Source organism: Patiria miniata, unplaced genomic scaffold, assembly GCF_015706575.1.
Source record: "Patiria miniata isolate m_02_andy unplaced genomic scaffold, ASM1570657v1 HiC_scaffold_8, whole genome shotgun sequence".
Lineage (NCBI taxonomy): Eukaryota > Metazoa > Echinodermata > Asteroidea > Valvatida > Asterinidae > Patiria > Patiria miniata.
Genome location: NW_024037075.1, coordinates 14,293,794 through 14,318,804, shown reverse-complemented (window position 1 = coordinate 14,318,804; position 25,011 = coordinate 14,293,794).

Sequence of the window (25,011 nt, the reverse complement as noted above, 5' to 3'; positions counted from 1 at the left end):
ATTTACGTTAAGGTACCTTTAGGCTGCGATACATGGGAGCCAGGCGGGTTGGCGCTGACAGGCCTCCCTATGGGACTCACTGCACAAAAACGAAACTAGTGGCATCAGCTACTACATCTGCGCTTTTCTCCAAAAGTTTCAGTCCTGCGCCCTGCCGATTTGCATGCTGGTTGGCCCATTCATCCGCTTCAAAACGGTACCAAGTTTGTCCAGATCCATTTACGTTAAGGTACCTTTAGGCTGCGATACATGGGAGCCAGGCGGGTTGGCGCTGACAGGCCTCCCTATGGGACTCACTGCACAAAAACGAAACTAGTGGCATCAGCTACTACATCTGCGCTTTTCTCCAAAAGTTTCAGGTCTGCGCCCTGCCGATTTGCATGCTGGTTGGCCCATTCATCCGCTTCAAAACGGTACCAAGTTTGTCCAGATCCATTTACGTTAAGGTACCTTTAGGCTGCGATACATGGGAGCCAGGCGGGTTGGCGCTGACAGGCCTCCCTATGGGACTCACTGCACAAAAACGAAACTAGTGGCATCAGCTACTACATCTGCGCTTTTCTCCAAAAGTTTCAGGTCTGCGCCCTGCCGATTTGCATGCTGGTTGGCCCATTCATCCGCTTCAAAACGGTACCAAGTTTGTCCAGATCCATTTACGTTAAGGTACCTTTAGGCTGCGATACATGGGAGCCAGGCGGGTTGGCGCTGACAGGCCTCCCTATGGGACTCACTGCACAAAAACGAAACTAGTGGCATCAGCTACTACATCTGCGCTTTTCTCCAAAAGTTTCAGTCTGCGCCCTGCCGATTTGCATGCTGGTTGGCCCATTCATCCGCTTCAAAACGGTACCAAGTTTGTCCAGATCCATTTACGTTAAGGTACCTTTAGGCTGCGATACATGGGAGCCAGGCGGGTTGGCGCTGACAGGCCTCCCTATGGGACTCACTGCACAAAAACGAAACTAGTGGCATCAGCTACTACATCTGCGCTTTTCTCCAAAAGTTTCAGGTCTGCGCCCTGCCGATTTGCATGCTGGTTGGCCCATTCATCCGCTTCAAAACGGTACCAAGTTTGTCCAGATCCATTTACGTTAAGGTACCTTTAGGCTGCGATACATGGGAGCCAGGCGGGTTGGCGCTGACAGGCCTCCCTATGGGACTCACTGCACAAAAACGAAACTAGTGGCATCAGCTACTACATCTGCGCTTTTCTCCAAAAGTTTCAGGTCCTGCGCCCTGCCGATTTGCATGCTGGTTGGCCCATTCATCCGCTTCAAAACGGTACCAAGTTTGTCCAGATCCATTTACGTTAAGGTACCTTTAGGCTGCGATACATGGGAGCCAGGCGGGTTGGCGCTGACAGGCCTCCCTATGGGACTCACTGCACAAAAACGAAACTAGTGGCATCAGCTACTACATCTGCGCTTTTCTCCAAAAGTTTCAGTCTGCGCCCTGCCGATTTGCATGCTGGTTGGCCCATTCATCCGCTTCAAAACGGTACCAAGTTTGTCCAGATCCATTTACGTTAAGGTACCTTTAGGCTGCGATACATGGGAGCCAGGCGGGTTGGCGCTGACAGGCCTCCCTATGGGACTCACTGCACAAAAACGAAACTAGTGGCATCAGCTACTACATCTGCGCTTTTCTCCAAAAGTTTCAAGTCCTGCGCCCTGCCGATTTGCATGCTGGTTGGCCCATTCATCCGCTTCAAAACGGTACCAAGTTTGTCCAGATCCATTTACGTTAAGGTACCTTTAGGCTGCGATACATGGGAGCCAGGCGGGTTGGCGCTGACAGGCCTCCCTATGGGACTCACTGCACAAAAACGAAACTAGTGGCATCAGCTACTACATCTGCGCTTTTCTCCAAAAGTTTCAGGTCTGCGCCCTGCCGATTTGCATGCTGGTTGGCCCATTCATCCGCTTCAAAACGGTACCAAGTTTGTCCAGATCCATTTACGTTAAGGTACCTTTAGGCTGCGATACATGGGAGCCAGGCGGGTTGGCGCTGACAGGCCTCCCTATGGGACTCACTGCACAAAAACGAAACTAGTGGCATCAGCTACTACATCTGCGCTTTTCTCCAAAAGTTTCATGTCCTGCGCCCTGCCGATTTGCATGCTGGTTGGCCCATTCATCCGCTTCAAAACGGTACCAAGTTTGTCCAGATCCATTTACGTTAAGGTACCTTTAGGCTGCGATACATGGGAGCCAGGCGGGTTGGCGCTGACAGGCCTCCCTATGGGACTCACTGCACAAAAACGAAACTAGTGGCATCAGCTACTACATCTGCGCTTTTCTCCAAAAGTTTCAGGTCTGCGCCCTGCCGATTTGCATGCTGGTTGGCCCATTCATCCGCTTCAAAACGGTACCAAGTTTGTCCAGATCCATTTACGTTAAGGTACCTTTAGGCTGCGATACATGGGAGCCAGGCGGGTTGGCGCTGACAGGCCTCCCTATGGGACTCACTGCACAAAAACGAAACTAGTGGCATCAGCTACTACATCTGCGCTTTTCTCCAAAAGTTTCAGGTCTGCGCCCTGCCGATTTGCATGCTGGTTGGCCCATTCATCCGCTTCAAAACGGTACCAAGTTTGTCCAGATCCATTTACGTTAAGGTACCTTTAGGCTGCGATACATGGGAGCCAGGCGGGTTGGCGCTGACAGGCCTCCCTATGGGACTCACTGCACAAAAACGAAACTAGTGGCATCAGCTACTACATCTGCGCTTTTCTCCAAAAGTTTCAGTCTGCGCCCTGCCGATTTGCATGCTGGTTGGCCCATTCATCCGCTTCAAAACGGTACCAAGTTTGTCCAGATCCATTTACGTTAAGGTACCTTTAGGCTGCGATACATGGGAGCCAGGCGGGTTGGCGCTGACAGGCCTCCCTATGGGACTCACTGCACAAAAACGAAACTAGTGGCATCAGCTACTACATCTGCGCTTTTCTCCAAAAGTTTCAAGTCTGCGCCCTGCCGATTTGCATGCTGGTTGGCCCATTCATCCGCTTCAAAACGGTACCAAGTTTGTCCAGATCCATTTACGTTAAGGTACCTTTAGGCTGCGATACATGGGAGCCAGGCGGGTTGGCGCTGACAGGCCTCCCTATGGGACTCACTGCACAAAAACGAAACTAGTGGCATCAGCTACTACATCTGCGCTTTTCTCCAAAAGTTTCATGTCCTGCGACCTGCCGATTTGCATGCTGGTTGGCCCATTCATCCGCTTCAAAACGGTACCAAGTTTGTCCAGATCCATTTACGTTAAGGTACCTTTAGGCTGCGATACATGGGAGCCAGGCGGGTTGGCGCTGACAGGCCTCCCTATGGGACTCACTGCACAAAAACGAAACTAGTGGCATCAGCTACTACATCTGCGCTTTTCTCCAAAAGTTTCAGTCCTGCGCCCTGCCGATTTGCATGCTGGTTGGCCCATTCATCCGCTTCAAAACGGTACCAAGTTTGTCCAGATCCATTTACGTTAAGGTACCTTTAGGCTGCGATACATGGGAGCCAGGCGGGTTGGCGCTGACAGGCCTCCCTATGGGACTCACTGCACAAAAACGAAACTAGTGGCATCAGCTACTACATCTGCGCTTTTCTCCAAAAGTTTCAGGTCTGCGCCCTGCCGATTTGCATGCTGGTTGGCCCATTCATCCGCTTCAAAACGGTACCAAGTTTGTCCAGATCCATTTACGTTAAGGTACCTTTAGGCTGCGATACATGGGAGCCAGGCGGGTTGGCGCTGACAGGCCTCCCTATGGGACTCACTGCACAAAAACGAAACTAGTGGCATCAGCTACTACATCTGCGCTTTTCTCCAAAAGTTTCATGTCCTGCGCCCTGCCGATTTGCATGCTGGTTGGCCCATTCATCCGCTTCAAAACGGTACCAAGTTTGTCCAGATCCATTTACGTTAAGGTACCTTTAGGCTGCGATACATGGGAGCCAGGCGGGTTGGCGCTGACAGGCCTCCCTATGGGACTCACTGCACAAAAACGAAACTAGTGGCATCAGCTACTACATCTGCGCTTTTCTCCAAAAGTTTCAGGTCTGCGCCCTGCCGATTTGCATGCTGGTTGGCCCATTCATCCGCTTCAAAACGGTACCAAGTTTGTCCAGATCCATTTACGTTAAGGTACCTTTAGGCTGCGATACATGGGAGCCAGGCGGGTTGGCGCTGACAGGCCTCCCTATGGGACTCACTGCACAAAAACGAAACTAGTGGCATCAGCTACTACATCTGCGCTTTTCTCCAAAAGTTTCAGGTCTGCGCCCTGCCGATTTGCATGCTGGTTGGCCCATTCATCCGCTTCAAAACGGTACCAAGTTTGTCCAGATCCATTTACGTTAAGGTACCTTTAGGCTGCGATACATGGGAGCCAGGCGGGTTGGCGCTGACAGGCCTCCCTATGGGACTCACTGCACAAAAACGAAACTAGTGGCATCAGCTACTACATCTGCGCTTTTCTCCAAAAGTTTCATGTCCTGCGCCCTGCCGATTTGCATGCTGGTTGGCCCATTCATCCGCTTCAAAACGGTACCAAGTTTGTCCAGATCCATTTACGTTAAGGTACCTTTAGGCTGCGATACATGGGAGCCAGGCGGGTTGGCGCTGACAGGCCTCCCTATGGGACTCACTGCACAAAAACGAAACTAGTGGCATCAGCTACTACATCTGCGCTTTTCTCCAAAAGTTTCAAGTCCTGCGCCCTGCCGATTTGCATGCTGGTTGGCCCATTCATCCGCTTCAAAACGGTACCAAGTTTGTCCAGATCCATTTACGTTAAGGTACCTTTAGGCTGCGATACATGGGAGCCAGGCGGGTTGGCGCTGACAGGCCTCCCTATGGGACTCACTGCACAAAAACGAAACTAGTGGCATCAGCTACTACATCTGCGCTTTTCTCCAAAAGTTTCATGTCTGCGCCCTGCCGATTTGCATGCTGGTTGGCCCATTCATCCGCTTCAAAACGGTACCAAGTTTGTCCAGATCCATTTACGTTAAGGTACCTTTAGGCTGCGATACATGGGAGCCAGGCGGGTTGGCGCTGACAGGCCTCCCTATGGGACTCACTGCACAAAAACGAAACTAGTGGCATCAGCTACTACATCTGCGCTTTTCTCCAAAAGTTTCAGTCTGCGCCCTGCCGATTTGCATGCTGGTTGGCCCATTCATCCGCTTCAAAACGGTACCAAGTTTGTCCAGATCCATTTACGTTAAGGTACCTTTAGGCTGCGATACATGGGAGCCAGGCGGGTTGGCGCTGACAGGCCTCCCTATGGGACTCACTGCACAAAAACGAAACTAGTGGCATCAGCTACTACATCTGCGCTTTTCTCCAAAAGTTTCAGGTCTGCGCCCTGCCGATTTGCATGCTGGTTGGCCCATTCATCCGCTTCAAAACGGTACCAAGTTTGTCCAGATCCATTTACGTTAAGGTACCTTTAGGCTGCGATACATGGGAGCCAGGCGGGTTGGCGCTGACAGGCCTCCCTATGGGACTCACTGCACAAAAACGAAACTAGTGGCATCAGCTACTACATCTGCGCTTTTCTCCAAAAGTTTCATGTCCTGCGCCCTGCCGATTTGCATGCTGGTTGGCCCATTCATCCGCTTCAAAACGGTACCAAGTTTGTCCAGATCCATTTACGTTAAGGTACCTTTAGGCTGCGATACATGGGAGCCAGGCGGGTTGGCGCTGACAGGCCTCCCTATGGGACTCACTGCACAAAAACGAAACTAGTGGCATCAGCTACTACATCTGCGCTTTTCTCCAAAAGTTTCAGGTCTGCGCCCTGCCGATTTGCATGCTGGTTGGCCCATTCATCCGCTTCAAAACGGTACCAAGTTTGTCCAGATCCATTTACGTTAAGGTACCTTTAGGCTGCGATACATGGGAGCCAGGCGGGTTGGCGCTGACAGGCCTCCCTATGGGACTCACTGCACAAAAACGAAACTAGTGGCATCAGCTACTACATCTGCGCTTTTCTCCAAAAGTTTCAGGTCTGCGCCCTGCCGATTTGCATGCTGGTTGGCCCATTCATCCGCTTCAAAACGGTACCAAGTTTGTCCAGATCCATTTACGTTAAGGTACCTTTAGGCTGCGATACATGGGAGCCAGGCGGGTTGGCGCTGACAGGCCTCCCTATGGGACTCACTGCACAAAAACGAAACTAGTGGCATCAGCTACTACATCTGCGCTTTTCTCCAAAAGTTTCATGTCCTGCGCCCTGCCGATTTGCATGCTGGTTGGCCCATTCATCCGCTTCAAAACGGTACCAAGTTTGTCCAGATCCATTTACGTTAAGGTACCTTTAGGCTGCGATACATGGGAGCCAGGCGGGTTGGCGCTGACAGGCCTCCCTATGGGACTCACTGCACAAAAACGAAACTAGTGGCATCAGCTACTACATCTGCGCTTTTCTCCAAAAGTTTCAGTCCTGCGCCCTGCCGATTTGCATGCTGGTTGGCCCATTCATCCGCTTCAAAACGGTACCAAGTTTGTCCAGATCCATTTACGTTAAGGTACCTTTAGGCTGCGATACATGGGAGCCAGGCGGGTTGGCGCTGACAGGCCTCCCTATGGGACTCACTGCACAAAAACGAAACTAGTGGCATCAGCTACTACATCTGCGCTTTTCTCCAAAAGTTTCATGTCTGCGCCCTGCCGATTTGCATGCTGGTTGGCCCATTCATCCGCTTCAAAACGGTACCAAGTTTGTCCAGATCCATTTACGTTAAGGTACCTTTAGGCTGCGATACATGGGAGCCAGGCGGGTTGGCGCTGACAGGCCTCCCTATGGGACTCACTGCACAAAAACGAAACTAGTGGCATCAGCTACTACATCTGCGCTTTTCTCCAAAAGTTTCAAGTCCTGCGCCCTGCCGATTTGCATGCTGGTTGGCCCATTCATCCGCTTCAAAACGGTACCAAGTTTGTCCAGATCCATTTACGTTAAGGTACCTTTAGGCTGCGATACATGGGAGCCAGGCGGGTTGGCGCTGACAGGCCTCCCTATGGGACTCACTGCACAAAAACGAAACTAGTGGCATCAGCTACTACATCTGCGCTTTTCTCCAAAAGTTTCAGGTCTGCGCCCTGCCGATTTGCATGCTGGTTGGCCCATTCATCCGCTTCAAAACGGTACCAAGTTTGTCCAGATCCATTTACGTTAAGGTACCTTTAGGCTGCGATACATGGGAGCCAGGCGGGTTGGCGCTGACAGGCCTCCCTATGGGACTCACTGCACAAAAACGAAACTAGTGGCATCAGCTACTACATCTGCGCTTTTCTCCAAAAGTTTCAGGTCTGCGCCCTGCCGATTTGCATGCTGGTTGGCCCATTCATCCGCTTCAAAACGGTACCAAGTTTGTCCAGATCCATTTACGTTAAGGTACCTTTAGGCTGCGATACATGGGAGCCAGGCGGGTTGGCGCTGACAGGCCTCCCTATGGGACTCACTGCACAAAAACGAAACTAGTGGCATCAGCTACTACATCTGCGCTTTTCTCCAAAAGTTTCAGGTCTGCGCCCTGCCGATTTGCATGCTGGTTGGCCCATTCATCCGCTTCAAAACGGTACCAAGTTTGTCCAGATCCATTTACGTTAAGGTACCTTTAGGCTGCGATACATGGGAGCCAGGCGGGTTGGCGCTGACAGGCCTCCCTATGGGACTCACTGCACAAAAACGAAACTAGTGGCATCAGCTACTACATCTGCGCTTTTCTCCAAAAGTTTCATGTCCTGCGCCCTGCCGATTTGCATGCTGGTTGGCCCATTCATCCGCTTCAAAACGGTACCAAGTTTGTCCAGATCCATTTACGTTAAGGTACCTTTAGGCTGCGATACATGGGAGCCAGGCGGGTTGGCGCTGACAGGCCTCCCTATGGGACTCACTGCACAAAAACGAAACTAGTGGCATCAGCTACTACATCTGCGCTTTTCTCCAAAAGTTTCAGGTCTGCGCCCTGCCGATTTGCATGCTGGTTGGCCCATTCATCCGCTTCAAAACGGTACCAAGTTTGTCCAGATCCATTTACGTTAAGGTACCTTTAGGCTGCGATACATGGGAGCCAGGCGGGTTGGCGCTGACAGGCCTCCCTATGGGACTCACTGCACAAAAACGAAACTAGTGGCATCAGCTACTACATCTGCGCTTTTCTCCAAAAGTTTCAGGTCCTGCGCCCTGCCGATTTGCATGCTGGTTGGCCCATTCATCCGCTTCAAAACGGTACCAAGTTTGTCCAGATCCATTTACGTTAAGGTACCTTTAGGCTGCGATACATGGGAGCCAGGCGGGTTGGCGCTGACAGGCCTCCCTATGGGACTCACTGCACAAAAACGAAACTAGTGGCATCAGCTACTACATCTGCGCTTTTCTCCAAAAGTTTCAGGTCTGCGCCCTGCCGATTTGCATGCTGGTTGGCCCATTCATCCGCTTCAAAACGGTACCAAGTTTGTCCAGATCCATTTACGTTAAGGTACCTTTAGGCTGCGATACATGGGAGCCAGGCGGGTTGGCGCTGACAGGCCTCCCTATGGGACTCACTGCACAAAAACGAAACTAGTGGCATCAGCTACTACATCTGCGCTTTTCTCCAAAAGTTTCAGGTCTAGCGCCCTGCCGATTTGCATGCTGGTTGGCCCATTCATCCGCTTCAAAACGGTACCAAGTTTGTCCAGATCCATTTACGTTAAGGTACCTTTAGGCTGCGATACATGGGAGCCAGGCGGGTTGGCGCTGACAGGCCTCCCTATGGGACTCACTGCACAAAAACGAAACTAGTGGCATCAGCTACTACATCTGCGCTTTTCTCCAAAAGTTTCAGGTCTGCGCCCTGCCGATTTGCATGCTGGTTGGCCCATTCATCCGCTTCAAAACGGTACCAAGTTTGTCCAGATCCATTTACGTTAAGGTACCTTTAGGCTGCGATACATGGGAGCCAGGCGGGTTGGCGCTGACAGGCCTCCCTATGGGACTCACTGCACAAAAACGAAACTAGTGGCATCAGCTACTACATCTGCGCTTTTCTCCAAAAGTTTCAGGTCCTGCGCCCTGCCGATTTGCATGCTGGTTGGCCCATTCATCCGCTTCAAAACGGTACCAAGTTTGTCCAGATCCATTTACGTTAAGGTACCTTTAGGCTGCGATACATGGGAGCCAGGCGGGTTGGCGCTGACAGGCCTCCCTATGGGACTCACTGCACAAAAACGAAACTAGTGGCATCAGCTACTACATCTGCGCTTTTCTCCAAAAGTTTCATGTCCTGCGCCCTGCCGATTTGCATGCTGGTTGGCCCATTCATCCGCTTCAAAACGGTACCAAGTTTGTCCAGATCCATTTACGTTAAGGTACCTTTAGGCTGCGATACATGGGAGCCAGGCGGGTTGGCGCTGACAGGCCTCCCTATGGGACTCACTGCACAAAAACGAAACTAGTGGCATCAGCTACTACATCTGCGCTTTTCTCCAAAAGTTTCAGGTCCTGCGCCCTGCCGATTTGCATGCTGGTTGGCCCATTCATCCGCTTCAAAACGGTACCAAGTTTGTCCAGATCCATTTACGTTAAGGTACCTTTAGGCTGCGATACATGGGAGCCAGGCGGGTTGGCGCTGACAGGCCTCCCTATGGGACTCACTGCACAAAAACGAAACTAGTGGCATCAGCTACTACATCTGCGCTTTTCTCCAAAAGTTTCAGGTCTGCGCCCTGCCGATTTGCATGCTGGTTGGCCCATTCATCCGCTTCAAAACGGTACCAAGTTTGTCCAGATCCATTTACGTTAAGGTACCTTTAGGCTGCGATACATGGGAGCCAGGCGGGTTGGCGCTGACAGGCCTCCCTATGGGACTCACTGCACAAAAACGAAACTAGTGGCATCAGCTACTACATCTGCGCTTTTCTCCAAAAGTTTCAGGTCTGCGCCCTGCCGATTTGCATGCTGGTTGGCCCATTCATCCGCTTCAAAACGGTACCAAGTTTGTCCAGATCCATTTACGTTAAGGTACCTTTAGGCTGCGATACATGGGAGCCAGGCGGGTTGGCGCTGACAGGCCTCCCTATGGGACTCACTGCACAAAAACGAAACTAGTGGCATCAGCTACTACATCTGCGCTTTTCTCCAAAAGTTTCAGTCTGCGCCCTGCCGATTTGCATGCTGGTTGGCCCATTCATCCGCTTCAAAACGGTACCAAGTTTGTCCAGATCCATTTACGTTAAGGTACCTTTAGGCTGCGATACATGGGAGCCAGGCGGGTTGGCGCTGACAGGCCTCCCTATGGGACTCACTGCACAAAAACGAAACTAGTGGCATCAGCTACTACATCTGCGCTTTTCTCCAAAAGTTTCATGTCCTGCGCCCTGCCGATTTGCATGCTGGTTGGCCCATTCATCCGCTTCAAAACGGTACCAAGTTTGTCCAGATCCATTTACGTTAAGGTACCTTTAGGCTGCGATACATGGGAGCCAGGCGGGTTGGCGCTGACAGGCCTCCCTATGGGACTCACTGCACAAAAACGAAACTAGTGGCATCAGCTACTACATCTGCGCTTTTCTCCAAAAGTTTCAGGTCTGCGCCCTGCCGATTTGCATGCTGGTTGGCCCATTCATCCGCTTCAAAACGGTACCAAGTTTGTCCAGATCCATTTACGTTAAGGTACCTTTAGGCTGCGATACATGGGAGCCAGGCGGGTTGGCGCTGACAGGCCTCCCTATGGGACTCACTGCACAAAAACGAAACTAGTGGCATCAGCTACTACATCTGCGCTTTTCTCCAAAAGTTTCATGTCCTGCGCCCTGCCGATTTGCATGCTGGTTGGCCCATTCATCCGCTTCAAAACGGTACCAAGTTTGTCCAGATCCATTTACGTTAAGGTACCTTTAGGCTGCGATACATGGGAGCCAGGCGGGTTGGCGCTGACAGGCCTCCCTATGGGACTCACTGCACAAAAACGAAACTAGTGGCATCAGCTACTACATCTGCGCTTTTCTCCAAAAGTTTCAGGTCTAGCGCCCTGCCGATTTGCATGCTGGTTGGCCCATTCATCCGCTTCAAAACGGTACCAAGTTTGTCCAGATCCATTTACGTTAAGGTACCTTTAGGCTGCGATACATGGGAGCCAGGCGGGTTGGCGCTGACAGGCCTCCCTATGGGACTCACTGCACAAAAACGAAACTAGTGGCATCAGCTACTACATCTGCGCTTTTCTCCAAAAGTTTCATGTCCTGCGCCCTGCCGATTTGCATGCTGGTTGGCCCATTCATCCGCTTCAAAACGGTACCAAGTTTGTCCAGATCCATTTACGTTAAGGTACCTTTAGGCTGCGATACATGGGAGCCAGGCGGGTTGGCGCTGACAGGCCTCCCTATGGGACTCACTGCACAAAAACGAAACTAGTGGCATCAGCTACTACATCTGCGCTTTTCTCCAAAAGTTTCAGGTCCTGCGCCCTGCCGATTTGCATGCTGGTTGGCCCATTCATCCGCTTCAAAACGGTACCAAGTTTGTCCAGATCCATTTACGTTAAGGTACCTTTAGGCTGCGATACATGGGAGCCAGGCGGGTTGGCGCTGACAGGCCTCCCTATGGGACTCACTGCACAAAAACGAAACTAGTGGCATCAGCTACTACATCTGCGCTTTTCTCCAAAAGTTTCAGTCTGCGCCCTGCCGATTTGCATGCTGGTTGGCCCATTCATCCGCTTCAAAACGGTACCAAGTTTGTCCAGATCCATTTACGTTAAGGTACCTTTAGGCTGCGATACATGGGAGCCAGGCGGGTTGGCGCTGACAGGCCTCCCTATGGGACTCACTGCACAAAAACGAAACTAGTGGCATCAGCTACTACATCTGCGCTTTTCTCCAAAAGTTTCAGGTCTGCGCCCTGCCGATTTGCATGCTGGTTGGCCCATTCATCCGCTTCAAAACGGTACCAAGTTTGTCCAGATCCATTTACGTTAAGGTACCTTTAGGCTGCGATACATGGGAGCCAGGCGGGTTGGCGCTGACAGGCCTCCCTATGGGACTCACTGCACAAAAACGAAACTAGTGGCATCAGCTACTACATCTGCGCTTTTCTCCAAAAGTTTCAGGTCCTGCGCCCTGCCGATTTGCATGCTGGTTGGCCCATTCATCCGCTTCAAAACGGTACCAAGTTTGTCCAGATCCATTTACGTTAAGGTACCTTTAGGCTGCGATACATGGGAGCCAGGCGGGTTGGCGCTGACAGGCCTCCCTATGGGACTCACTGCACAAAAACGAAACTAGTGGCATCAGCTACTACATCTGCGCTTTTCTCCAAAAGTTTCAGGTCTGCGCCCTGCCGATTTGCATGCTGGTTGGCCCATTCATCCGCTTCAAAACGGTACCAAGTTTGTCCAGATCCATTTACGTTAAGGTACCTTTAGGCTGCGATACATGGGAGCCAGGCGGGTTGGCGCTGACAGGCCTCCCTATGGGACTCACTGCACAAAAACGAAACTAGTGGCATCAGCTACTACATCTGCGCTTTTCTCCAAAAGTTTCAGGTCTGCGCCCTGCCGATTTGCATGCTGGTTGGCCCATTCATCCGCTTCAAAACGGTACCAAGTTTGTCCAGATCCATTTACGTTAAGGTACCTTTAGGCTGCGATACATGGGAGCCAGGCGGGTTGGCGCTGACAGGCCTCCCTATGGGACTCACTGCACAAAAACGAAACTAGTGGCATCAGCTACTACATCTGCGCTTTTCTCCAAAAGTTTCATGTCCTGCGCCCTGCCGATTTGCATGCTGGTTGGCCCATTCATCCGCTTCAAAACGGTACCAAGTTTGTCCAGATCCATTTACGTTAAGGTACCTTTAGGCTGCGATACATGGGAGCCAGGCGGGTTGGCGCTGACAGGCCTCCCTATGGGACTCACTGCACAAAAACGAAACTAGTGGCATCAGCTACTACATCTGCGCTTTTCTCCAAAAGTTTCAGGTCTGCGCCCTGCCGATTTGCATGCTGGTTGGCCCATTCATCCGCTTCAAAACGGTACCAAGTTTGTCCAGATCCATTTACGTTAAGGTACCTTTAGGCTGCGATACATGGGAGCCAGGCGGGTTGGCGCTGACAGGCCTCCCTATGGGACTCACTGCACAAAAACGAAACTAGTGGCATCAGCTACTACATCTGCGCTTTTCTCCAAAAGTTTCAGGTCCTGCGCCCTGCCGATTTGCATGCTGGTTGGCCCATTCATCCGCTTCAAAACGGTACCAAGTTTGTCCAGATCCATTTACGTTAAGGTACCTTTAGGCTGCGATACATGGGAGCCAGGCGGGTTGGCGCTGACAGGCCTCCCTATGGGACTCACTGCACAAAAACGAAACTAGTGGCATCAGCTACTACATCTGCGCTTTTCTCCAAAAGTTTCAGGTCTGCGCCCTGCCGATTTGCATGCTGGTTGGCCCATTCATCCGCTTCAAAACGGTACCAAGTTTGTCCAGATCCATTTACGTTAAGGTACCTTTAGGCTGCGATACATGGGAGCAAGGCGGGTTGGCGCTGACAGGCCTCCCTATGGGACTCACTGCACAAAAACGAAACTAGTGGCATCAGCTACTACATCTGCGCTTTTCTCCAAAAGTTTCAGGTCTAGCGCCCTGCCGATTTGCATGCTGGTTGGCCCATTCATCCGCTTCAAAACGGTACCAAGTTTGTCCAGATCCATTTACGTTAAGGTACCTTTAGGCTGCGATACATGGGAGCCAGGCGGGTTGGCGCTGACAGGCCTCCCTATGGGACTCACTGCACAAAAACGAAACTAGTGGCATCAGCTACTACATCTGCGCTTTTCTCCAAAAGTTTCATGTCTGCGCCCTGCCGATTTGCATGCTGGTTGGCCCATTCATCCGCTTCAAAACGGTACCAAGTTTGTCCAGATCCATTTACGTTAAGGTACCTTTAGGCTGCGATACATGGGAGCCAGGCGGGTTGGCGCTGACAGGCCTCCCTATGGGACTCACTGCACAAAAACGAAACTAGTGGCATCAGCTACTACATCTGCGCTTTTCTCCAAAAGTTTCAGTCTGCGCCCTGCCGATTTGCATGCTGGTTGGCCCATTCATCCGCTTCAAAACGGTACCAAGTTTGTCCAGATCCATTTACGTTAAGGTACCTTTAGGCTGCGATACATGGGAGCCAGGCGGGTTGGCGCTGACAGGCCTCCCTATGGGACTCACTGCACAAAAACGAAACTAGTGGCATCAGCTACTACATCTGCGCTTTTCTCCAAAAGTTTCATGTCCTGCGCCCTGCCGATTTGCATGCTGGTTGGCCCATTCATCCGCTTCAAAACGGTACCAAGTTTGTCCAGATCCATTTACGTTAAGGTACCTTTAGGCTGCGATACATGGGAGCCAGGCGGGTTGGCGCTGACAGGCCTCCCTATGGGACTCACTGCACAAAAACGAAACTAGTGGCATCAGCTACTACATCTGCGCTTTTCTCCAAAAGTTTCAGGTCCTGCGCCCTGCCGATTTGCATGCTGGTTGGCCCATTCATCCGCTTCAAAACGGTACCAAGTTTGTCCAGATCCATTTACGTTAAGGTACCTTTAGGCTGCGATACATGGGAGCCAGGCGGGTTGGCGCTGACAGGCCTCCCTATGGGACTCACTGCACAAAAACGAAACTAGTGGCATCAGCTACTACATCTGCGCTTTTCTCCAAAAGTTTCAGGTCTAGCGCCCTGCCGATTTGCATGCTGGTTGGCCCATTCATCCGCTTCAAAACGGTACCAAGTTTGTCCAGATCCATTTACGTTAAGGTACCTTTAGGCTGCGATACATGGGAGCCAGGCGGGTTGGCGCTGACAGGCCTCCCTATGGGACTCACTGCACAAAAACGAAACTAGTGGCATCAGCTACTACATCTGCGCTTTTCTCCAAAAGTTTCAGGTCTGCGCCCTGCCGATTTGCATGCTGGTTGGCCCATTCATCCGCTTCAAAACGGTACCAAGTTTGTCCAGATCCATTTACGTTAAGGTACCTTTAGGCTGCGATACATGGGAGCCAGGCGGGTTGGCGCTGACAGGCCTCCCTATGGGACTCACTGCACAAAAACGAAACTAGTGGCATCAGCTACTACATCTGCGCTTTTCTCCAAAAGTTTCAGGTCTGCGCCCTGCCGATTTGCATGCTGGTTGGCCCATTCATCCGCTTCAAAACGGTACCAAGTTTGTCCAGATCCATTTACGTTAAGGTACCTTTAGGCTGCGATACATGGGAGCCAGGCGGGTTGGCGCTGACAGGCCTCCCTATGGGACTCACTGCACAAAAACGAAACTAGTGGCATCAGCTACTACATCTGCGCTTTTCTCCAAAAGTTTCAGGTCTAGCGCCCTGCCGATTTGCATGCTGGTTGGCCCATTCATCCGCTTCAAAACGGTACCAAGTTTGTCCAGATCCATTTACGTTAAGGTACCTTTAGGCTGCGATACATGGGAGCCAGGCGGGTTGGCGCTGACAGGCCTCCCTATGGGACTCACTGCACAAAAACGAAACTAGTGGCATCAGCTACTACATCTGCGCTTTTCTCCAAAAGTTTCAGGTCCTGCGCCCTGCCGATTTGCATGCTGGTTGGCCCATTCATCCGCTTCAAAACGGTACCAAGTTTGTCCAGATCCATTTACGTTAAGGTACCTTTAGGCTGCGATACATGGGAGCCAGGCGGGTTGGCGCTGACAGGCCTCCCTATGGGACTCACTGCACAAAAACGAAACTAGTGGCATCAGCTACTACATCTGCGCTTTTCTCCAAAAGTTTCAGGTCTGCGCCCTGCCGATTTGCATGCTGGTTGGCCCATTCATCCGCTTCAAAACGGTACCAAGTTTGTCCAGATCCATTTACGTTAAGGTACCTTTAGGCTGCGATACATGGGAGCCAGGCGGGTTGGCGCTGACAGGCCTCCCTATGGGACTCACTGCACAAAAACGAAACTAGTGGCATCAGCTACTACATCTGCGCTTTTCTCCAAAAGTTTCATGTCCTGCGCCCTGCCGATTTGCATGCTGGTTGGCCCATTCATCCGCTTCAAAACGGTACCAAGTTTGTCCAGATCCATTTACGTTAAGGTACCTTTAGGCTGCGATACATGGGAGCCAGGCGGGTTGGCGCTGACAGGCCTCCCTATGGGACTCACTGCACAAAAACGAAACTAGTGGCATCAGCTACTACATCTGCGCTTTTCTCCAAAAGTTTCAGGTCCTGCGCCCTGCCGATTTGCATGCTGGTTGGCCCATTCATCCGCTTCAAAACGGTACCAAGTTTGTCCAGATCCATTTACGTTAAGGTACCTTTAGGCTGCGATACATGGGAGCCAGGCGGGTTGGCGCTGACAGGCCTCCCTATGGGACTCACTGCACAAAAACGAAACTAGTGGCATCAGCTACTACATCTGCGCTTTTCTCCAAAAGTTTCAGGTCCTGCGCCCTGCCGATTTGCATGCTGGTTGGCCCATTCATCCGCTTCAAAACGGTACCAAGTTTGTCCAGATCCATTTACGTTAAGGTACCTTTAGGCTGCGATACATGGGAGCCAGGCGGGTTGGCGCTGACAGGCCTCCCTATGGGACTCACTGCACAAAAACGAAACTAGTGGCATCAGCTACTACATCTGCGCTTTTCTCCAAAAGTTTCAGGTCTGCGCCCTGCCGATTTGCATGCTGGTTGGCCCATTCATCCGCTTCAAAACGGTACCAAGTTTGTCCAGATCCATTTACGTTAAGGTACCTTTAGGCTGCGATACATGGGAGCCAGGCGGGTTGGCGCTGACAGGCCTCCCTATGGGACTCACTGCACAAAAACGAAACTAGTGGCATCAGCTACTACATCTGCGCTTTTCTCCAAAAGTTTCATGTCCTGCGCCCTGCCGATTTGCATGCTGGTTGGCCCATTCATCCGCTTCAAAACGGTACCAAGTTTGTCCAGATCCATTTACGTTAAGGTACCTTTAGGCTGCGATACATGGGAGCCAGGCGGGTTGGCGCTGACAGGCCTCCCTATGGGACTCACTGCACAAAAACGAAACTAGTGGCATCAGCTACTACATCTGCGCTTTTCTCCAAAAGTTTCAGGTCCTGCGCCCTGCCGATTTGCATGCTGGTTGGCCCATTCATCCGCTTCAAAACGGTACCAAGTTTGTCCAGATCCATTTACGTTAAGGTACCTTTAGGCTGCGATACATGGGAGCCAGGCGGGTTGGCGCTGACAGGCCTCCCTATGGGACTCACTGCACAAAAACGAAACTAGTGGCATCAGCTACTACATCTGCGCTTTTCTCCAAAAGTTTCAGGTCTGCGCCCTGCCGATTTGCATGCTGGTTGGCCCATTCATCCGCTTCAAAACGGTACCAAGTTTGTCCAGATCCATTTACGTTAAGGTACCTTTAGGCTGCGATACATGGGAGCCAGGCGGGTTGGCGCTGACAGGCCTCCCTATGGGACTCACTGCACAAAAACGAAACTAGTGGCATCAGCTACTACATCTGCGCTTTTCTCCAAAAGTTTCATGTCCTGCGACCTGCCGATTTGCATGCTGGTTGGCCCATTCATCCGCTTCAAAACGGTACCAAGTTTGTCAAGATCCATTTACGTTAAGGTACCTTTAGGCTGCGATACATGGGAGCCAGGCGGGTTGGCGCTGACAGGCCTCCCTATGGGACTCACTGCACAAAAACGAAACTAGTGGCATCAGCTACTACATCTGCGCTTTTCTCCAAAAGTTTCAGGTCTGCGCCCTGCCGATTTGCATGCTGGTTGGCCCATTCATCCGCTTCAAAACGGTACCAAGTTTGTCCAGATCCATTTACGTTAAGGTACCTTTAGGCTGCGATACATGGGAGCAAGGCGGGTTGGCGCTGACAGGCCTCCCTATGGGACTCACTGCACAAAAACGAAACTAGTGGCATCAGCTACTACATCTGCGCTTTTCTCCAAAAGTTTCAAGTCTGCGCCCTGCCGATTTGCATGCTGGTTGGCCCATTCATCCGCTTCAAAACGGTACCAAGTTTGTCCAGATCCATTTACGTTAAGGTACCTTTAGGCTGCGATACATGGGAGCCAGGCGGGTTGGCGCTGACAGGCCTCCCTATGGGACTCACTGCACAAAAACGAAACTAGTGGCATCAGCTACTACATCTGCGCTTTTCTCCAAAAGTTTCAGTCTGCGCCCTGCCGATTTGCATGCTGGTTGGCCCATTCATCCGCTTCAAAACGGTACCAAGTTTGTCCAGATCCATTTACGTTAAGGTACCTTTAGGCTGCGATACATGGGAGCCAGGCGGGTTGGCGCTGACAGGCCTCCCTATGGGACTCACTGCACAAAAACGAAACTAGTGGCATCAGCTACTACATCTGCGCTTTTCTCCAAAAGTTTCAGGTCTAGCGCCCTGCCGATTTGCATGCTGGTTGGCCCATTCATCCGCTTCAAAACGGTACCAAGTTTGTCCAGATCCATTTACGTTAAGGTACCTTTAGGCTGCGATACATGGGAGCCAGGCGGGTTGGCGCTGACAGGCCTCCCTATGGGACTCACTGCACAAAAACGAAACTAGTGGCATCAGCTACTACATCTGCGCTTTTCTCCAAAAGTTTCAGTCTGCGCCCTGCCGATTTGCATGCTGGTTGGCCCATTCATCCGCTTCAAAACGGTACCAAGTTTGTCCAGATCCATTTACGTTAAGGTACCTTTAGGCTGCGATACATGGGAGCCAGGCGGGTTGGCGCTGACAGGCCTCCCTATGGGACTCACTGCACAAAAACGAAACTAGTGGCATCAGCTACTACATCTGCGCTTTTCTCCAAAAGTTTCAGGTCTAGCGCCCTGCCGATTTGCATGCTGGTTGGCCCATTCATCCGCTTCAAAACGGTACCAAGTTTGTCCAGATCCATTTACGTTAAGGTACCTTTAGGCTGCGATACATGGGAGCCAGGCGGGTTGGCGCTGACAGGCCTCCCTATGGGACTCACTGCACAAAAACGAAACTAGTGGCATCAGCTACTACATCTGCGCTTTTCTCCAAAAGTTTCAGTCTGCGCCCTGCCGATTTGCATGCTGGTTGGCCCATTCATCCGCTTCAAAACGGTACCAAGTTTGTCCAGATCCATTTACGTTAAGGTACCTTTAGGCTGCGATACATGGGAGCCAGGCGGGTTGGCGCTGACAGGCCTCCCTATGGGACTCACTGCACAAAAACGAAACTAGTGGCATCAGCTACTACATCTGCGCTTTTCTCCAAAAGTTTCATGTCCTGCGCCCTGCCGATTTGCATGCTGGTTGGCCCATTCATCCGCTTCAAAACGGTACCAAGTTTGTCCAGATCCATTTACGTTAAGGTACCTTTAGGCTGCGATACATGGGAGCCAGGCGGGTTGGCGCTGACAGGCCTCCCTATGGGACTCACTGCACAAAAACGAAACTAGTGGCATCAGCTACTACATCTGCGCTTTTCTCCAAAAGTTTCAAGTCCTGCGCCCTGCCGATTTGCATGCTGGTTGGCCCATTCATCCGCTTCAAAACGGTACCAAGTTTGTCCAGATCCATTTACGTTAAGGTACCTTTAGGCTGCGATACATGGGAGCAAGGCGGGTTGGCGCTGACAGGCCTCCCTATGGGACTCACTGCACAAAAACGAAACTAGTGGCATCAGCTACTACATCTGCGCTTTTCTCCAAAAGTTTCAGGTCCTGCGCCCTGCCGATTTGCATGCTGGTTGGCCCATTCATCCGCTTCAAAACGGTACCAAGTTTGTCCAGATCCATTTACGTTAAGGTACCTTTAGGCTGCGATACATGGGAGCCAGGCGGGTTGGCGCTGACAGGCCTCCCTATGGGACTCACTGCACAAAAACGAAACTAGTGGCATCAGCTACTACATCTGCGCTTTTCTCCAAAAGTTTCATGTCCTGCGCCCTGCCGATTTGCATGCTGGTTGGCCCATTCATCCGCTTCAAAACGGTACCAAGTTTGTCAAGATCCATTTACGTTAAGGTACCTTTAGGCTGCGATACATGGGAGCCAGGCGGGTTGGCGCTGACAGGCCTCCCTATGGGACTCACTGCACAAAAACGAAACTAGTGGCATCAGCTACTACATCTGCGCTTTTCTCCAAAAGTTTCAGGTCTAGCGCCCTGCCGATTTGCATGCTGGTTGGCCCATTCATCCGCTTCAAAACGGTACCAAGTTTGTCCAGATCCATTTACGTTAAGGTACCTTTAGGCTGCGATACATGGGAGCCAGGCGGGTTGGCGCTGACAGGCCTCCCTATGGGACTCACTGCACAAAAACGAAACTAGTGGCATCAGCTACTACATCTGCGCTTTTCTCCAAAAGTTTCAAGTCTGCGCCCTGCCGATTTGCATGCTGGTTGGCCCATTCATCCGCTTCAAAACGGTACCAAGTTTGTCCAGATCCATTTACGTTAAGGTACCTTTAGGCTGCGATACATGGGAGCCAGGCGGGTTGGCGCTGACAGGCCTCCCTATGGGACTCACTGCACAAAAACGAAACTAGTGGCATCAGCTACTACATCTGCGCTTTTCTCCAAAAGTTTCAGGTCTAGCGCCCTGCCGATTTGCATGCTGGTTGGCCCATTCATCCGCTTCAAAACGGTACCAAGTTTGTCCAGATCCATTTACGTTAAGGTACCTTTAGGCTGCGATACATGGGAGCCAGGCGGGTTGGCGCTGACAGGCCTCCCTATGGGACTCACTGCACAAAAACGAAACTAGTGGCATCAGCTACTACATCTGCGCTTTTCTCCAAAAGTTTCAGGTCTAGCGCCCTGCCGATTTGCATGCTGGTTGGCCCATTCATCCGCTTCAAAACGGTACCAAGTTTGTCCAGATCCATTTACGTTAAGGTACCTTTAGGCTGCGATACATGGGAGCCAGGCGGGTTGGCGCTGACAGGCCTCCCTATGGGACTCACTGCACAAAAACGAAACTAGTGGCATCAGCTACTACATCTGCGCTTTTCTCCAAAAGTTTCATGTCCTGCGCCCTGCCGATTTGCATGCTGGTTGGCCCATTCATCCGCTTCAAAACGGTACCAAGTTTGTCCAGATCCATTTACGTTAAGGTACCTTTAGGCTGCGATACATGGGAGCCAGGCGGGTTGGCGCTGACAGGCCTCCCTATGGGACTCACTGCACAAAAACGAAACTAGTGGCATCAGCTACTACATCTGCGCTTTTCTCCAAAAGTTTCAAGTCCTGCGCCCTGCCGATTTGCATGCTGGTTGGCCCATTCATCCGCTTCAAAACGGTACCAAGTTTGTCCAGATCCATTTACGTTAAGGTACCTTTAGGCTGCGATACATGGGAGCCAGGCGGGTTGGCGCTGACAGGCCTCCCTATGGGACTCACTGCACAAAAACGAAACTAGTGGCATCAGCTACTACATCTGCGCTTTTCTCCAAAAGTTTCATGTCTGCGCCCTGCCGATTTGCATGCTGGTTGGCCCATTCATCCGCTTCAAAACGGTACCAAGTTTGTCCAGATCCATTTACGTTAAGGTACCTTTAGGCTGCGATACATGGGAGCCAGGCGGGTTGGCGCTGACAGGCCTCCCTATGGGACTCACTGCACAAAAACGAAACTAGTGGCATCAGCTACTACATCTGCGCTTTTCTCCAAAAGTTTCAAGTCCTGCGACCTGCCGATTTGCATGCTGGTTGGCCCATTCATCCGCTTCAAAACGGTACCAAGTTTGTCAAGATCCATTTACGTTAAGGTACCTTTAGGCTGCGATACATGGGAGCCAGGCGGGTTGGCGCTGATAGGCGGGACTTAAGGTACCTTAGGCTGCGATCATGGGAGCCAGGTGGGTTGGCGCTGACAGGCCTCCCTATGGGACTCACTGCACAAAAACGAAACTAGTGGCATCAGCTACTACATCTGCGCTTTTCTCCAAAAGTTTCAGGTCTGCGCCCTGCCGATTTGCATGCTGGTTGGCCCATTCATCCGCTTCAAAACGGTACCAAGTTTGTCCAGATCCATTTACGTTAAGGTACCTTTAGGCTGCGATACATGGGAGCCAGGCGGGTTGGCGCTGACAGGCCTCCCTATGGGACTCACTGCACAAAAACGAAACTAGTGGCATCAGCTACTACATCTGCGCTTTTCTCCAAAAGTTTCATGTCCTGCGCCCTGCCGATTTGCATGCTGGTTGGCCCATTCATCCGCTTCAAAACGGTACCAAGTTTGTCCAGATCCATTTACGTTAAGGTACCTTTAGGCTGCGATACATGGGAGCCAGGCGGGTTGGCGCTGACAGGCCTCCCTATGGGACTCACTGCACAAAAACGAAACTAGTGGCATCAGCTACTACATCTGCGCTTTTCTCCAAAAGTTTCAAGTTCTGCGCCCTGCCGATTTGCATGCTGGTTGGCCCATTCATCCGCTTCAAAACGGTACCAAGTTTGTCCAGATCCATTTACGTTAAGGTACCTTTAGGCTGCGATACATGGGAGCAAGGCGGGTTGGCGCTGACAGGCCCCCTATGGGACTCACTGCACAAAAACGAAACTAGTGGCATCAGCTACTACATCTGCGCTTTTCTCCAAAAGTTTCAGGTCTAGCGCCCTGCCGATTTGCATGCTGGTTGGCCCATTCATCCGCTTCAAAACGGTACCAAGTTTGTCCAGATCCATTTACGTTAAGGTACCTTTAGGCTGCGATACATGGGAGCAGGCGGGTTGGCGCTGACAGGCCTCCCTATGGGACTCACTGCACAAAAACGAAACTAGTGGCATCAGCTACTACATCTGCGCTTTTCTCCAAAAGTTTCAGGTCTGCGCCCTGCCGATTTGCATGCTGGTTGGCCCATTCATCCGCTTCAAAACGGTACCAAGTTTGTCCAGATCCATTTACGTTAAGGTACCTTTAGGCTGCGATACATGGGAGCCAGGCGGGTTGGCGCTGACAGGCCTCCCTATGGGACTCACTGCACAAAAACGAAACTAGTGGCATCAGCTACTACATCTGCGCTTTTCTCCAAAAGTTTCAGTCCTGCGACCTGCCGATTTGCATGCTGGTTGGCCCATTCATCCGCTTCAAAACGGTACCAAGTTTGTCCAGATCCATTTACGTTAAGGTACCTTTAGGCTGCGATACATGGGAGCCAGGCGGGTTGGCGCTGACAGGCCCCCTATGGGACTCACTGCACAAAAACGAAACTAGTGGCATCAGCTACTACATCTGCGCTTTTCTCCAAAAGTTTCAGGTCTAGCGCCCTGCCGATTTGCATGCTGGTTGGCCCATTCATCCGCTTCAAAACGGTACCAAGTTTGTCCAGATCCATTTACGTTAAGGTACCTTTAGGCTGCGATACATGGGAGCCAGGCGGGTTGGCGCTGACAGGCCTCCCTATGGGACTCACTGCACAAAAACGAAACTAGTGGCATCAGCTACTACATCTGCGCTTTTCTCCAAAAGTTTCAGTCCTGCGCCCTGCCGATTTGCATGCTGGTTGGCCCATTCATCCGCTTCAAAACGGTACCAAGTTTGTCCAGATCCATTTACGTTAAGGTACCTTTAGGCTGCGATACATGGGAGCCAGGCGGGTTGGCGCTGACAGGCCTCCCTATGGGACTCACTGCACAAAAACGAAACTAGTGGCATCAGCTACTACATCTGCGCTTTTCTCCAAAAGTTTCATGTCCTGCGACCTGCCGATTTGCATGCTGGTTGGCCCATTCATCCGCTTCAAAACGGTACCAAGTTTGTCAAGATCCATTTACGTTAAGGTACCTTTAGGCTGCGATACATGGGAGCCAGGCGGGTTGGCGCTGACAGGCCTCCCTATGGGACTCACTGCACAAAAACGAAACTAGTGGCATCAGCTACTACATCTGCGCTTTTCTCCAAAAGTTTCAGGTCTGCGCCCTGCCGATTTGCATGCTGGTTGGCCCATTCATCCGCTTCAAAACGGTACCAAGTTTGTCCAGATCCATTTACGTTAAGGTACCTTTAGGCTGCGATACATGGGAGCCAGGCGGGTTGGCGCTGACAGGCCTCCCTATGGGACTCACTGCACAAAAACGAAACTAGTGGCATCAGCTACTACATCTGCGCTTTTCTCCAAAAGTTTCAGGTCTGCGCCCTGCCGATTTGCATGCTGGTTGGCCCATTCATCCGCTTCAAAACGGTACCAAGTTTGTCCAGATCCATTTACGTTAAGGTACCTTTAGGCTGCGATACATGGGAGCAAGGCGGGTTGGCGCTGACAGGCCTCCCTATGGGACTCACTGCACAAAAACGAAACTAGTGGCATCAGCTACTACATCTGCGCTTTTCTCCAAAAGTTTCATGTCCTGCGACCTGCCGATTTGCATGCTGGTTGGCCCATTCATCCGCTTCAAAACGGTACCAAGTTTGTCAAGATCCATTTACGTTAAGGTACCTTTAGGCTGCGATACATGGGAGCCAGGCGGGTTGGCGCTGACAGGCCTCCCTATGGGACTCACTGCACAAAAACGAAACTAGTGGCATCAGCTACTACATCTGCGCTTTTCTCCAAAAGTTTCAGGTCTAGCGCCCTGCCGATTTGCATGCTGGTTGGCCCATTCATCCGCTTCAAAACGGTACCAAGTTTGTCCAGATCCATTTACGTTAAGGTACCTTTAGGCTGCGATACATGGGAGCAAGGCGGGTTGGCGCTGACAGGCCTCCCTATGGGACTTACTGCACAAAAACGAAACTAGTGGCATCAGCTACTACATCTGCGCTTTTCTCCAAAAGTTTCAAGTCTAGCGCCCTGCCGATTTGCATGCTGGTTGGCCCATTCATCCGCTTCAAAACGGTACCAAGTTTGTCCAGATCCATCTACGTTAAGGTACCTTTAGGCTGCGATACATGGGAGCCAGGCGGGTTGGCGCTGACAGGCCTCCCTATGGGACTCACTGCACAAAAACGAAACTAGTGGCATCAGCTACTACATCTGCGCTTTTCTCCAAAAGTTTCAAGTCCTGCGCCCTGCCGATTTGCATGCTGG